The sequence below is a fragment of the Oncorhynchus mykiss genome, chromosome 19 (genome assembly GCF_057628025.1).
Source record: "Oncorhynchus mykiss isolate SJ-2025 chromosome 19, ASM5762802v1, whole genome shotgun sequence".
NCBI classification, from domain to species: Eukaryota; Metazoa; Chordata; class Actinopteri; order Salmoniformes; family Salmonidae; genus Oncorhynchus; species Oncorhynchus mykiss.
In genome coordinates, this window is record NC_143040.1 from 67,874,349 (window position 1) to 67,891,536 (window position 17,188).

At 41.4% G+C, this 17,188-nt stretch overlaps 1 protein-coding gene and 1 long non-coding RNA gene across 9 annotated transcripts in view; one reads left to right on the forward strand and one right to left on the reverse strand.

The window, feature by feature from the left end:
* bahd1 (bromo adjacent homology domain containing 1) overlaps positions 1 to 4,815 on the reverse strand; it is a 30,339-nt gene extending 25,524 nt beyond the window's left edge. For 4 of the 8 annotated variants that reach the window (XM_090211592.1, XM_021574828.3, XM_090211595.1 and 1 more), the window contains exon 1: positions 3,242 to 3,493. The gene's annotated coding sequence lies outside the window, so the exon portion shown is untranslated. Of the gene's footprint in view, positions 1 to 3,241; positions 3,494 to 4,575 lie in introns of those variants that run through there. The other 4 variants (XM_090211593.1, XM_090211590.1, XM_090211594.1 and 1 more) reach the window with 2 other exon arrangements.
* LOC149975302 (uncharacterized) lies at positions 2,956 to 7,032 on the forward strand. The gene is made up of 3 exons (XR_016489067.1): positions 2,956 to 3,250; positions 3,523 to 3,615; positions 4,964 to 7,032. It is a non-coding gene; the product is annotated as an uncharacterized LOC149975302 (long non-coding RNA).
* Positions 7,033 to 17,188: the final 10,156 nt, after the last annotated feature.

Here is a 17,188-nt window from a genome sequence, read left to right on the forward strand (position 1 = left end):
TGACATACACTCAATTAGTATTTGGTAGCATTGCCTTGAACATTTTTAACTTGGTCAAATGTTTTGGGTAGCCTTCCACAAGCTTCCCACAATAAGTTGGGTGAATTTTGACCCATTCCTCCTGACAGAGCTGGTGTAACTGAGTCAGGTTTGTTGGATCCTTGCTCACACACGCTTTTTCAGTTCTGCCCACAAATGTTCTATAGGATTGAGGTCAGGGCTTTGTGATGGCCACTCCAATACCTTGACTTTGTTGTCCTTAAGCCATTTTGCCACAACTTTGGAAGTATGCTTGGGGTTATTGTCCATTTGGAAGACCTATTGGCGACCAAGCTTTAACTTCCTGACTGATGTCTGGAAATGTTGCTTCAATATATCCACATCATTTTCCTGCTTCATGATGCTATCTATTTTGTGAAGTCCACCAGTCCATCCTGCAGCAAAGCACCCCCACAACATGATGCTGCCACCCCCGTGCTTCACGGTTGGGATGGTGTTCTTTGGCTTGCAAGCCTCCCCCTTTTTCCTCCAAACATAACGATGGTCATTATGGCCAAACAGTTCTAATTTCGTTTCATCAGACCAGAGGACATTTCTCCAAAAAGTATGATCTTTGTCCCCATGTGCAGTTGCAAACCGTATTCTGACTTTTTTATGGCGGTTTTGGAGCAGTGGCTTCTTCCTTGCTGAGCAGCCTTTCAGGTTATGTCGATATAGGACTCGTTTTACTGTGGATATAGATACTTTTGTACCTGTTTCCTCCAGCATCTTTACAAGGTCCTTTGCTGTTGTTCTGGGATTGATTTGCATTTTTCGCACCAAAGTACGTTCATCTCTAGGAGTCAGAACGCGCCTGCTTCCTGAGTGGTATGACAGCTGTGTGGTCCCATGGTGTTTATACTTGCGTACGATTGTGTGTACAGATGAACGTGGTACCTTCAGGCGTTTGGAAATTGCTCCCAAGGATGAACCAGACTTGTGGAGGTCTACAATTTTTTTCTGAGGTCTTGGCTGATTTCTTTAGATTTTCCCATGATGTCAAGCAAAGTGGCACTGAGTTTGAAGGTAGGCCTAGAAATACATCCACAGGTACACCTCTAATTGACTCAAATGATGTCAATTAGCCTATCAGAAGCTTCTAAAGCTTTTCGGGAATTTTCCAAGCTGTTTAAAAGGCACAGTCATCCTTGACTGTTGCAAATGGTTTAATCTGTTATGGCAACAAAAAAAAACATATGTTTTGGAGAATGACTCAATATAGCAACAACTTGTCAAGTAGTCTCATCGGCTGTGACACGAGTTCAAAGCAGCTCAGTGTAAACATATACAGTTGAAGTCAGAAGTTTACATACACTTAGGTTGGAGTCATTAAAACTCATTTTTCAACCACTCCACAGATTTCTTGTTAACAAACTATAGTTTTGGCAAGTCGGTTAGGACATCTACTTTGTGCATGACACAAGTCATTTTTCCAACAATTGTTTACACTAAGTTGACTGTGCCTTTAAACAGCTTGGAAAATTCCCGAAAATGATGTCATGGCTTTAGAAGCTTATGATAGGCTAATTGACATAATTTGAGTCAATTGGAGGTGTACCTGTGGATATATTTCAAGACCTACCTTCAAACGCAGTGCCTCTTTGGGAAAATCATGGGAAAATCTAAAGAAAACAGCCAGGACCTCAGAAAAAAATTGTAGACATCCACAAATCTGGTTCTTCTTGGGAGCAATTTCCAAATGCCTGAAGGTACCACATCTGTACAAACAATAGTACGCAAGTATAACACCATGGGACCATGCAGCCATCATACCGCTCAGGAAGGAGACGCGTTCCGTCTCCTAGAGATGAACGCACCTTGGTGCGAAAAGTGCAAATCAATCCCAGAACAACAGCAAAGGACTTTGTGAAGATGCTGGAGGAAACAGGTACAAAAGTATCTATATCCACAGTAAAACAAGTCCTATATCGACATAACCTGAAAGGCCGCTCAGCAAGGAAGAAGCCAAAACCACCATAAAAAAAAAAACCAGACTACAGTTTGCAACTGCACATGGGGAATTAAAAAAAACCTTTTGGGAGAAATGTCACCTGGTCTGATGAAACAAAAATAGAACTGTTTGGCCATAATGACCATTGTTATGTTTGGAGGAAAAAGGGGGAGGCTTGCCAGCCGAAGAACACTATCCCAACCGTGAAGCACGGGGGTGGCAGCATCATGTTGTGAGGGTGCTTTGCTGCAGGACGGACTGGTGCACTTCACAAAATAGATGGCATCATGAAGCAGGAAAATTGTGTAAATATTGAAGCAACATCAAGACAACAGTCAGGAAGTTAAAGCTTGGTTGCAAATGGGTCTTCCAAATGGACAATGACCCTAAGCATACTTCCAAAGTTGTGGCAAAATGGCTTAAGGACAACAAAGTCAAGGTACTGGAGTGGCCATCACAAAGCCCTGACGTCATTCCGATAGAAAATGTGTGGGCCGAACTGAAAAAGCATTTGCGAGCAAGGATCCTACAAACCTGACTCAGTTACACCAGCTCTGTCAGGAGGAATGGGCCAAAATTCACCCAACTTATTGTGGGAAGGTGGTGGAAGGCTACCAAAAACGTTTGACCAAGATAAACAATGTAAAGGCAATCCTTCCAAATACTAATTGAGTTTATGTAAACTTCTGACCCAGTTGGAATGTGATGAAAGAAATAAAAGCTGAAATAAATCACTAATATTATTCTGACATTTCACATTCTTAAAATAAACTGGTGATCCTAACTGATCCCTGATATGACAGGGAATTTTTACTAGGATTAAATGTCAGCAATTGTGAAGAACGGAGTTTAAATGTATTTGGCTAAGGTGTATGTAAACTTCCGATTTCAACTGTATGTGTTCATCCTCTAGCCTACTCCGAAGGGCTTGATGTCACTGGACTTTCTGTTCTCACCAGCCACTCAAACTCGAGTCCTGGTAACTCCGCCCGAACACTGCGCATGAAGCGTCAAAAACAGCTGATTGCAGGAAAATCACCCCAAAAAAAGTGCGATATTTATTAAGACATGTCAGGTGTATGAGACTCCGCATGGAGATATGAAACACGTATTGTACAGTTGCAAATGGATCTAGTTTCATCCAGTTACAGACCCTCAAATTGCGAGGCGGCTACGGATATCGAGCTCAATAACACTAGTCACTGCCGTAACCATCGCCGGAGAAAGAAGATATGAAAGGAGAGCACTTACCTGCGGACGGTAGGCTACATGGACCTCGATTCACTTCGGAGTTTTTCTTTTCCTTTTTTTTATTTATTTAATTTTTTACATAACATCGTCATCATCGTTTTTTTAAATGTTGACGTATCACATGTTTTCGAAAACATGGAGTTTCTTAAAGGGCCATGGACATACAGTATGGTGAATTCAGAAAAACTGGGACATCATGAAGTGGGACAATTTAATCCTGACGTGTTTATTTCTTAGTCTGACAATTGAAAATCACAACTGTTGTTGTTGTTCCCTTGCAGAGGAACCACATGATCAAAATCACATAATTTAACTGTTGCGACATAAGGGGTGATACAAGCTTCTAACAGAGCGCTCACCCTGCGTAGCCCATGGTAAGATCAGTAACATAGCTTTTTTTTCCTGTTTTGATGTTACATTTATAAAAAGGTCAGAAATATTGCACTGGGAAAAAATTGTGATGTAAATATGCATACTATGTACTGGTGCATTAAAACACAAAAGTTTCCAATATTATGTTTCAATTTTGTAATCCCACATTACCAACCATAGTTTTAATGTAGGACAGCAAGGAGTAGCTAAAGTGGGACAGTCTTATAGGCTTTTCCAATGTAGGAAAGAGATCCAGTTTACATTAGGGACCCTGTAATTAGATTAGACAGGGCTCTGGTTCTTGTAGTACTGCTATCTTGCACCAAGCAGAACTATAGTAGGGGGAATTCAGAAAAAGTGGGACACTTTGCATTTCCTGTCTTCTGTAACCTCTTTTGACATCTATGCAGTATATTAGCCTAACACGGGATGCATTTCTCAAATCTTCAATATGTTTCCTAATCACACAAAATTGAATTATCATTACTATTAAGACCATCAGTACTATTAAGACCATCCCAGTTTATCTAACCTGCTGTCCAAGTTTATCAAAATGCGAACTGAAAATATGGCTTTGTCTCAGTGTACACAAATTAGTGGCATGCCTCTTGTGAATATGATACACATGTGTCCTTGTTGGTTGTGTGATTAGGAAACATCTTGAGGGTTTCAGAAATGTATGATGTTGGAAAGATGATTAAAGAGGTTACCGAAAACGGATCTGCAAAAACTACTTGTCACTCACATCACACCTATCTGAGGCTGTGATTGACAAAAATGTGGGTGCATGGAAAATGTACATGTTTACATGGATACTAAATGTATTATACTTAATGACATTTATATAAGTAAAACATTTTTTTTTTTATCCTCAATCAATCTACACACAATATCCCATAATGTCGAAGCAAAAACAGTTTTTTAGAAATACCTGCAAATAAAAAATAAAAATAAACAAATACCTTATTTACATAAGTATTCAGACCTTTTGCCTTGAGATGGGTCGAAGTAGGGTAAGTGGCTTGGTTGAATTGTCTTGGAAGTCGTTCAAAACATTACAGTAAAAAGTAACGGTTGCTATCTGGCCTATCTGGGGGGAGTTGGACTGTTCATTAACGGTTGACAGGGTAGCACTTTTCCAGAGCAAATAGCAGGGTGATTCATTTTGAGACTGTTGAGATTCAAACCGCCTTCAGCCATCTGGATCAGGCAGGGCTGAGTCATTTCATGAGAGCAGAGAGGTCGGAAATAGGAGTTGAAGGAGTAGTGGAAACAAGCTGACAATCCATGATTTGAGCACTTGCAAGTGGAACTTGAGTAATGGTAGCCAGTGTGCTTTCTCTGTTGCAGACTGCTGAGAGATGGACTTGGAGAAGGAGCTGGTCAAAGGCTTTTGTAATATGAGAGGAGAAGATAAAGGCTCAAAGACGCCAAAGTGTAAGAGGGAGATAACATGGAGGAGGGAGAGACAACAATATGTCAAATGTGAAGTAATTGCTGTTTCTCCTTGCCACAAACACAATTTATAAAAACAATTCTATCCTCTGCCTTTATTTTATTTATAAAGTACATAAAATAAGTGTTTCACAAAATAATGTTTAATTGAGCTATTGCCCCTCCCCTTCCCAAATCATGAACTGAATTGTTATAATTGTATGATAGCTGCTGACATGGCAAAATCCCTTACATTGCATACACAACTAAAGTAACTAAATGGCAAGCTACAAATCACCACATGGGGGCAAAAGTACACCAAATTCAGACTTCATTTTTACACCCATGTCATAAAATAGGCTATATTGTTAGTTCATTGTGTAGATGCAAGGGTTTTGCTTATTACTTATTACAGTGTGGTTCTTGCTCAGAGGGAAGTAGGTAGCTTAGACCAAAGGTCTCCCAAACTCGATCCTGCACATTTTGGTTTTTGCCATAGCACTGCACAGCTGATTAAAATAACCAACTCATCAAGCTTTGGTTATTTGAATCAGCTGTTTATTGCTAGGGCAAAAAACCAAAATGTGTATCCAGGGACGGCCCCAGGACCGCGTTTGGGATATTTGGTATTTTATTAGGATCCCCATTAGCTGTTGCAAAAGCAGCAGCTACTCTTCCTGGGGTCCATCACAAAACATGGAACCATAATAGACAAGAAAAGCTCAAGGACAAAACTACATCAATAAAACAAATAAGCCTAGACAACTAGAGGTTAGAGAGTTGAATAATAGCTGGAAGATTGGATCAACTGGAAGGTTCATTTCGTTCGCAAAATGGACAATCTAGACGGAACTCAAATATAAACTCAACATGTAAAATTGTTGGTCCCATGTTTCATGAGCTGAAATAAAAGATCCTACAATTTTTCCATACGCACAAAAAGCTAATTTCTCTCAAATGTGCACAAATCAAATCAAATGTATTTATATAGCCCTTCGTACATCATCTGATATCTCAAAGTGCTGTATAGAAACCCAGCCTAAAACCCCAAACAGCAAGCAATGCCGGTGTAGAAGCACGGTGGCTAGGAAAAACTCCTTAGAAAGGCCAAAACCTAGGAAGAAACCTAGAGAGGAACCAGGCTATGAGGGGTGGCCAGTCCTCTTCTGGCTGTGCCGGGTGGAGATTATAACAGAACATTGCCAAGATGTTCCAATGTTCATAACTGACCAGCATGGTCAAATAATAATAATCACAGTAGTTGTCGAGGGTGCAGCAAGTCAGCACCTCAGGAGTAAATGTCAGTTGGCTTTTTATAGCCGATCATTAAGAGTATCTCTACTGCTCCTGCTGTCTCTAGACAGTTGAAAACAGCAGGTCTGGGACAGGTAGCACGTCCAGTGAACAGGTCAGGGTTCCATAGCCACAGGCAGAACAGTTGAAACTGGAGCAGCAGCACGGCCAGGTCAACTGGGGACAGCAAGGAGTCATCATGCCAGGTAGTCCTGAGGCATGGTCCTAGGCCTCAGGTCCTCCGAGAGAGAAAGAAAGAAAGAGAGATTTAGAGAGAGCATACTTAAATCCACACAGGACACCGGATAAGACAAGAGAAGTACTCCAGATATAACAGACTGACCCTAGCCCCCCGACACAAACTACTGCAGCATAAATACTGGCGGCTGAGACAGGAGGGGTCAGGAGGCACTGTGGCCCCATCCGATGATACCCCCGGATAGGGCCAAACAGGCAGGATATAACCCCACCCACCTTGTGCAGGGGACAATAACAGACCACTCTATAATGTGCAGTTTTGTCACACAACACAATGCCACAGAGGTCTCAAGTTGAGGGAGTGTGCAATTGGCATGCTGACTGCAGGAATGTCCACCAGAGCTGTTGCCAGAGAATTTAATGTTAATTTCTCTACCGTAAGCCGCCTCCATGTCATTTTAGAATTTGACATTTTGTTGCACGTTGTGTTTAAAGTCGCATGGGTATTGAGGGCGGGGGGAGTGTTACCACTCCGCCACGGCTCTGCACACCCAGTTATATTTGTAAGCAAAGTATTTTTCAATATTGCACCTATTTGGTGACGTTTTGCATAAGCAATTGGCAGTGAGAAAAATATGTATGAAAAACGTAATATAGAAGAGAAGTTCTGAATAGCTTATATTACCAGCATGAATTTGTTTTGTGCAGGGTAGAAGATGCATTAAATGGAAGATTCTGTGATGGAATGGCATCGAATCAAATGAATCAGATCCATTGATTTACGCTAGTTGCTTATACTTCACCATATTCCAGTTTAATTACTTACAAAAATACAGGAAATCAAATCAAATTGTATTTGTCACTTGCGCCGAATACAACAGGTGTAGTAGACCTTAACGTGAAATGCTTACTTACTAGCCCTTAACCAACAATGCAATTCAAGAAATGTATATAACAATAAGGAGGCTATATACAGGGGGTACCGGTACCGAGTCAATAGGCGGGGGTATAGGTTAGTCGAGGTCATTTGTAAAGTGACTATGCATAGATAACAAACATTGAGTAGCATCAGTGTAAAAACTAAATGTAAATAGTCCGGGAGGCCATTTGATTAGTTGTTCAGAAGTCTTATGGCTTGGGGGTAGAAGTTGTTGAGGAGCCTTTGGGTCCTAGAGAACAGTCTATGACTTGGGTGACTGGAGTCCTTGACAATTATTTGGGCCTTCCTCTGACACTTCCTAGTACACACACTACTGTTCAAACGTTTGGGGTTACTTAGAAATGTCCTTGTTTTTGAAAGAAAAGCAAAAAAATTTGTCCATTAAAATAAAATCAAATTGATCAGAAATACAGTATAGACACATTGTTAAAACTTCTTAGGGATCAAATCCCGTTAACGGGATCGGTTTGACAACAGCCAGTGAAATTGCAGGGCGCCAAATTCAAACAACAGAAATCTCATAATTAACATTCCTCAAACATACAAGTATTATACACCATTTTAAAGAAACTTCTTGTTAATCCACTCACGGTGTCCGATTTCAAAAAGGCTTTACAGCGAAAGCATACCATGTGATTATGTTAGGTCAGCGCCTAGTCACAAAAAACATACAGCCATTTTCCAGCCAAAGAGAGGAGTCACAAAAATCAGAAATAAAGATAAAATTAATCACTAACCTTTGATGATCTTCATCAGATGACACTCATAGGGCTTTGTTACACAATACATGTATGTTTTGTTCAATAAAGTTCATATTTATATCCAAAAATCTCAGTTTACATTGGCACGTTATGTTCAGTAATGTTTTTCCTCCAAAACATCCAGTGAATTTGCAGAGAGCCACAACAATTTACAAAAATACTCATCATAAACTTTGATGAAAGATACAAGTGTTATACATAGGATTAAAGATAAACTTCTCCTTAATGCAACCGCTGTGTCAGATTTCAAAAAAGCTTTACGGCGAAAGCACACCATGCGACAATCTGAGTACAGCACTCAGCCACCAAAACAATCCATACCCACCAAGTTGTGGAGTCAACAAGTCAGAAATAGCATTATAAATATTCACTTACCTTTGATGATCTTCATCGGAATGCACTCCCAGGAATCCCAGTTCCACAATAAATGTTTGTTTTGTTCGATAAAGTCCATTTTTATGTCCAAATAACTCCTTTTTGTTCACGCATTTAGTTCACTAATCCAAATGCACACAGCACGGGCACTAAGTCCAGACGAAAAGTCTAAAAAGTTCCATTAAAGTTCGTAGAAACATGTCAAACAATGTGTATAATCAATCTTTAGGATGTTTTTATCATAAATCTTCAATAATATTCTAACTGGACAATTCCGTTGTCGTTAGAAAGGAAAGTGAACGACCGTCGCGCTCACGGCCACAACTAATGGCTTTCAGGCTGACCCCTTTCACAATAGAAACCTGAAACAACTTTCTAAAGACTGTTGACATCTACTGGAAGCTGTAGGAAGTGCAATCTAACCCCATTTACACTGGATATTGGATAGACAATCACTTGAAAAACTACAAACCTCAGATTTCCCACTTCCTGGTTGGATTTTTCTCAGGTTTCCGCCTGCCATATGAGTTCTGTTATACTCACAGACATCATTCAAACAGGTTTAGAAACTTCAGAGTGTTTTCTATGCAACTATACTAATAATATGCATATCCTAGATTCTGGGCCTGAGTAGCAGGCAGTTTACTTTGGACACACTTTTCATCCGGACATGAAAATACTGCCCCCTATCCCAAAGAAGTGTTGATGTTGTAAATTTCTGTTGTAACTGGAATCGGCTGATCTTTTTATGAAATATCTTCATAGGTGTAGAGAGGCCCATTATCAGCAACCATCCCGCCTGTGTTCCAATGGCACGTTGTGTTAGCTAATCAAAGTTTATCATTTTAAAAGGCTAATTGATCATTAGAAAACCCTTTTGCAATTATGTTGGCATTGCAGAAAACTGTTGTTCTGATTAAAAAAGCAATAAAACTAGCCTTCTTTAGACTAGTTGAGTATCTGGAGCATCATCATTTGTGGGTTCGATTACAGGCTCAAAATGTCCAGAAACAAATAACTTTCTTCTGAAACTCGTCAGTCTATTCTTGTTCTGAGAAATGAAGGCTATTCCATGCGAGAAATTGCCAAGAAACTGAAGATCTCGTACAACACTGTGTACTACTCCCTTCACAGAACAGTGCAAACTGGCTCTAACCAGAATAGAAAGAGTGGGAGGCCCCGGTGCACAACTGAGCAAGAGGACAGGTACATTAGTGTCTAGTTTGAGAAACAGACGCCTCACAAGTCCTCAAATGGCAGCTTCATTAAATAGTACTCCAAAACACCAGTCTCAACGTCAACAGTGAAGAAGCAACTCTGGGATGCTGGCTTCTAGGCAGAGTTGCAAAGAAAAATACATATCTCAGACTGGCCCCCCCAAAAAAAATATTAAGACGGGAAAAAGAACACAGACTCTGGACAGAGGAAGATTGGAAAAAAGTGTTATGGACAGACAAATCTGTGTTTGAGGTGTTCAGATCACAAAGAATAAAATTCTTGAGACGCAGAAAAAAGTTAAAATATGCTGGAGGAGTGCTTGACACCATCTATTAAGCATGGTGGAGGCAATGTGATGGTCTGGGGGGGCTTTGGTGGTGGTAAAGTGGGAGATGTGTACAGGGTAAAAAGGATCATGAAGAAGGAAGGCTGTCACTCACAATTTTGCAGCACTGTGGACAGCGCTTAATTGGAGCCAATGTCCTCCAACAACAGGACAATGACCCGAAGCACAGCTCCAAACTATGCAAGAACTATTTAGGGAAGAAGCAGTCAGCTGGTATTCTGTCTATAATGGAGTGGCCAGCACAGTCACCGGATCTCAACCCTATTGAGCTGTTGTGGGAGCAGCTTGACCGTATGGTATGTAGGAAGTGCCCATCAAGCCAATCCAACTTGTGGGAGGTGCTTCAGGAAGCATGGGGTGAAATCTCTTCAGATTACCTCAACAAATTGACAACTAGAATGCCTGTCACGTTCGTTGTATGGATGAGACCAAGGCGCAGCGTGATGTGAATACATCTTCTATTTTAATGAAACGAAGAACACTTCAACAAACTTACAAAAACAACAAAACGAACGTGACGCTATATAGAATAAGTGCAGACACAGGCAACTAATACATAGACAATCACCCACGAATTACCCAAGGAATATGGCTGCCTAAATATGGTTCCCAATCAGAGACAACGATAAACAGCTGCCTCTAACTGAGAACCAATCTAAGCAACCATAGACCTATACAAAACACCTAGACTTGTAAACAACCCCATAAACATACAAAAACCCTAGACAGGTCAAAAACACAACAAACCACCCCTTGTCACACCCTGACCTAACCAAAATAATAAAGAAAACAAAGATAACTAAGGTCAGGGCGTGACAATGCCAAAGGTCTGCAAGGCTGTAATTTCTGCTGAGGATTCTTTGACGAAAGCAAAGTTTGAAGGACACTATTATTATTTCAATTAAAAATCATTATTTATAACCATATCAACATCTTGACTATATTTCCTATTCATTTTGCAACTCATTTCATGTATGTTTTCATGGAAAACATTTAGAAGTGACCCCAAACTATTGAACGGTAGTGTAGGTCCTGGATGTCAGGAAGCTTGGCCCCAGTGATGTACTGGACCATACGCACTATCCTCTGTTGCACCTTACAGTCAGATGCTGAGCAGTTGCCATACCAGGCGGGGATGCAACCGGTCAGGATGCTCTCGATGGTGCAGCTGTAGAACTTTTTGAGGATCTGGGGGCGGCCCATCAGGAAGTCCAGGATCCAGTTGCAGATGGAGGTGTTTAGTCCCAGGGTCCTTAGTTTAGTGATGAGCTTTGTGGGCACTATGGTGTTGAACGCTGAGCTGTAGTCAATGAACAGCATTCTCACATAGGTGTTTCTTTTGTCCAGGTGGGAAAGAGCAGTGTGGAGTGCGATTGAGATTGCGTTATCTGTGGATCTGGAGTGGGTCTAGGGTTTCTGGCATGATGTTTATGTGAGCCATGACCAGCCAATCAAAGCACTTAATGTCTCCCGACGTGAGTGCTACAGGGCGGTAATCATTTAGGCAGTTACCTTCTTTCTTGGGCACAGAGACTATGGTGGTCTGTTTGAAACATGTAGGTATTACAGACTCGGGCCAGGGAGAGGTTGAAAATGTCAGTGAAGACACTTGGCAGTTGGTCTGCACATACTTTGAGTACACGTCTTGGTAATCCATCTGGCCTGTGGCTTTGTGGCTGTTGACCTGTTTAAAAGGTCTTGCTCACATCGGAGCATGATCACACGGTCGTCCGGAACAGCTGGTGCTCTCATGCATGTTTCAGTGTTGCTTGCCTCAAAGAGAGCATAAAAGGCATTTAGCTCATTTGGTAGGCTCGCCCCACTGGGCAGCTTGCGGCAGGGTTTCCCTTTGTAGTCTGTAATAGTTTTCAAGCCCTGCCACATCTGACGAGCATCAGAGCCGGTGTAGTAAGATTCCATCATTGTCCTGTATTGACTCTTTGCCTGTTTGATGGTTCGTCGGAGGGCATAGCGGGATTTCTTATAAGAGTCCAGATTAGTGTCCCGCTCCTTGAAAGTGGCAGCACTAGCCTTTAGCTCAGTGGGGATGTTGCCTGGAATCCATGGCTTCTGGTTTGGAAATGTACGTATGGTCACTGTGGGGACGATGTCGTCGATGCACTTATTCAATCGCCTAGCAGGACGTGAAAGCGAATACACACATAGAGCATATGCTCCTAAATTCTTCTGCAAAAATATAGAAATGGAGTTGGATAAATGTAGATAAACCTGAATTGTTTTTGCAAGGACTTATACAGGACCCTAACCTCAACATCAAAACCTTCATTTCAGTTCACAATTGCATACCTAAAACCTTTGATTGTGGACAAAATTACCTGAATGGACTTTTAATATCAAGGACTATCCATAAAAAAATACTTCTAAACAAGCCAAAACCTGCAGAAGAAACACAGCGGAACCTGGAACTACCATCCAACATAAAATTGAGTGAGTAATGTTCGGTCTGAATCTACTTTCTGAAGCCAAAAAGTAAAATACAAACTAATCTCTAGGTTATTTTTGCTATATGAAGCTTAATAAATAAGTCTAACAAACTGCTAGGAAAGAATCTGACTGAAACTTGCACTGAAGTGTGAAAACTCTTGATCCTAACAATGGCAGGAGAGTTTCACAGCCCCTCCCCAGCCAAATGCAGAGGCCTTTGAAGCCCCCTCCATCTGGGCAGAGAAGATATCCTCCTCCGAATCCCCAAAATACAACAGCCACAGGACAACTTTGTTTGGACGTCGTCAAGGACCATTCGCTGACACTGAAAAGATATAGCTAGCTACATTAGTGAGCTAGCTGGGATTTTCTACAAGGAATCTGCCTCCCGAAAAAAAGCTTCTCCCAAGTGGGTGTGACACCTACTCCCGTTGCCTGCTGCTCTGCTGCTTGGATTCCAACTGACGATCTGTTCACCGTCTGCCCTGGCCTGTCTCCCCCTGTCTGGTATAGGTACCCCCAACACACTCACCCCTCTCTCCCTGGTCTGTCTCCCCCTGTCTGGTATAGGTACCCCAACACACTCACCCCTCTCTCCCTGGCCTGTCTCCCCCTGTCTGGTACAGGTACCCCCGACACACTCCCCCCTCTCTCCCTGGTCTGTCTCCCCCTGTCTGGTACAGGTACCCCCAACACACTCCCCCGAGCTTTCGCTCGCCTCCAGCACATACGCACTGTTGAGGCGAGTGACTCTGAACTTACAATGGCTAATCCCAAGTTGTTACATTTTTCACTTGTGCTTTATAGATCTTTCTATTTTTCTTTTATTTTGTGTTATTGACTATACGTTTGTTGATGTGTAACTCTGTGTTGTTGTTTGTGTCGCACTGCTTTGCTTTATTTTGGCCAGGTCGCAGTTGTAAATGAGAACTTGTTCTCAGCTGGCCTACCTGGTTAAATACAGGTGAAATATATATATTTTTAAATAAAAATGCAATTTGCCTCATGACTCCTGCGTGCTTTGTCGACTTAGAACTTGCTTGTTTACCCAACCGTGACAGTCTGTTTGTTCCCACACTCTATTGGTTACACGGACTCTTGGCCTCCCATCCTATTGTAACCACCTCTCACTGGCTTTGTATTCATGTTACCTAATGAAATTGCTGTACAATATGATCTTGTTGCCATCTAATTCACATTCAAATGTTATAAAACAACACTGCAGAGCTTTACCTGTCCTCTGCCGTGCCCTGGTTGTATTATTGCTGATTATATATAGAAATGTGCATGTACACCCTGGCCCATCTACTGTTGCTTGCCCCAATTCTGTTTTGTGCTCTTGATATCTGCTTCACTGATTTCTGCTCTCGTAAAAGCCTGGGTTTTCTGCATGTTAACACTAGAAGCTTATTACCTAAAATTGATCAATTGAAAGTGTGGGTTGACAGCTCCAATCCAGATGTGTTGGTCATTACTGAGACGTGGTTAAAACCTGTTACGGATGTTGGTTCCTGCACAGGAACCAAATCAGCGGAAATTTCAGAGCGCCACCTATAGTACTCGATAAAACTCAAACTTTCATTAAAACACACACGCAATATACTCAATTAAAGCTACACTCGTTGTGAATCTAGCCAACATGTCAGATTTGTAAAATGCTTTTCGGCGAAAGCATGAGAAGCTATTATCTGATAGCATGCACCCCCCAAAATACCTGAACGAGACCTAAACAAAAGATTTAGCGGTAGCCGGCGCTACACAAAACGCAGAAATAAAATATAAAACATTCATTACCTTTGACGAGCTTCTTTGTTGGCACTCCTATATGTCCCATAAACATCACAATTGGGTCTTTTTCCCGATTAAATCCGTCAAAGTATGCCCAAAATGTCCATTTATGAAGGCCGTCTGATCCAAGGAAAATTCACCTTTACAAGACGCAACGTCACTTTTTAAAATTAAAAAAGTTGCCTATAAACTTTTACAAATCACTTCAAACTACTTTTGTAAACCAACTTTAGGTATTAATAAACGTTAATAATTGATCAAATTGATCACGGGCGATCTGTATTTGATAGCAGCAAGTCTTGAAATCATCGTCCATTTTTTTCACTTTCATAATTTCCTGGGTGCACCCCAAGACAGGAAGTGCCTATACGTCATCCCACCAAGGATAAACTTGCAATGAAATGCCAGTACTGGCGACATCGTGTGGAAGCTGTAGGCGTTGTAAACGGAACCTCATCTATTGTCTATCGCCTTAGACATCTCAAAGACTGGCGGATGAATATTTTTCCCTGGGATTTTTACTCCTGAACACGTTCTGTTATAGCCACAGACATTTAACCAGTTTTAGAAACTTCAGAGTGTTTTCTATACACACATACTATACACACATACATATATCATATGCATATACTATATTCCTGGCATGAGTAGCAGGACGTTGAAATGTTGCACGATTTTTAACAAAAAGTTGCGAAAAGCTGCGAGAATTCGCATCATCCGTTTTAAGAAAGAGTGTTTTGAACACTGATGTTGACCTTTCTGGTTAGAACCTCTTTCGGCAAGACAGATCTTCCAAAAGTGGTGGAGTGGCAATCTTAACCAAGGAACATCTTCAGGGCTTGGTTGTCTCCACCAAGTCTGTCCCCAAACAATTTGATTTTCTAGATTTGCAATTTAAACTTTCAAATAACTCTTTGTTGACTGTTTCCGGGTGTTATTGGCCACTATCAGCACTGACCTGTACCCTAAATGCCCTAAACTCTCTCCTGGCCCCTTACACTAAGTCTGAATATATCCTGTTAGGTGACCTAAATTGGGACATGCTTAAATCTACAGCAATGGCTCCCTAAATCTTTCCCAGATTATTACCAATCCCCCAAAGTATGACTTCAAACAACCAGAAAAGGCTACTCTCCTTGATGTTATCCTTACAAATAATCCTGATAGAAACACCAGACTGATACCTGTAATGACCTTAGTGATCACTGTTTTACAGCCTGTGTTCGTAATGGCTGCTCAGTGAAACAACCTGTCCTGACTTGTCATAGACGCTATAAAACTTTAATGAGCAAACCTTCCTTCGTGACCTGGCCTCAGTAAATTGGTATAGAATCAGCTTATTCCCCTCTGTCGAAGAGGCTTGGACCTTCTTTTTTGATATTTTCAGTGGTATCGTTCACATATACGCGCTCATAAAGAAAATGAGAATTAAAAACAGATTCAGCCCCTGGTTCGACCGTGATCTGGCAAAGTTATTCCACCTCAAGAATTCCATTTGGCAAATCGCTCGGCACACGCACACTCAGGCTGATCGGCTCTCATTTAGGCAAATTAGAAATAAGTGCACTCAGGATATATGAGCCAAAGTTAGTTACTTAAAGGGGCAGTTCTCTCTCTGTGGGTCTAACCCCAAGAAGTTCTGGAAAACAGTTAAAGACCTGGAGAATAAACCCTCCTCACAACTGCCTGTGTCGCTTAAAGTTGATGTGGCTGTTACTTTTTAAAATTTGACCTTTAACTAGGCAAGTCAGTTAAAGAACAAATTCTTATTTTCAATGATGGCCTAGGAATGGTGGGTTAACTGCCTTGTTCAGGGGCAGAACGACAGATTTTTACATTGTCAGCTCGGGGATTCGATCTTGCAACCTTTCGGTCTAATCAACGCTCTAACCACAAGGCTACCTGCCGCCACCTTACTGACAAGGAGCACATGGGATGAGCTCTTTAATCACCACTTGATTCCTATTTGACTCAGCCATGCCTCATTGCCCATCCAACATTTCCTCATCTCCCACCCCTTCTAATGCGACTAATCCTGATGTTCCTCCCTCTTTTTCCCCTGCCCCGTTACAAAGTTTCTCCCTGCAGGCAGTCACTTTGTCTGAGGTGCTAAAGGAGCTCCTTAAACTTGACCCTAAAAAAACATCTGGTTCAGACCCTTTCCTCTTAAAGACCGGATGCTTCCCCCCCCCCACAATTTGACTTAAATGACATACCCAAATCTAACTGCCTGTAGCTCTGGCCCTGAAGCAAGGATATGCATATTCTTGATACCATTTGAAACACTTTGACGTTTGTGGAAATGTGAAAGGAATGAGAGAATATAACACATTAGATCTGGTAAAATATAATACAAAAGAAAAAACAACAATTTTTGTACCCTCATCTTTGAAATGCAAGAGAAAGGCCATAATGTATTATTCTAGCCCAGGTGCAATTTAGATATTGGCCACTAGATGGTAGCAGTGTTTGTACAAAGTTTGAGACTGATCCAATGAACCAAGACTGCCCAAATGTGCCCAATTTGTTTATTCATAACTTTAAGTTCAAAACTGTGCACTCTCCTCAAACAATAGCATGGTATTCTTTCACTTTAATAGCTAATGTAAATGGGACAGAGCAGTTAGATTAACAAGAATGTACCCTTTCTGCCAATATCAGATATGCCTATGTCCTGGGAAATGTCCTTGTTACTTACAACCTCATGCTATTATCCTACGTTAGCTCAACCTTCCCATGGATGGGACACCGATTGCAAAAAAGTTAAGGTTGCTGCC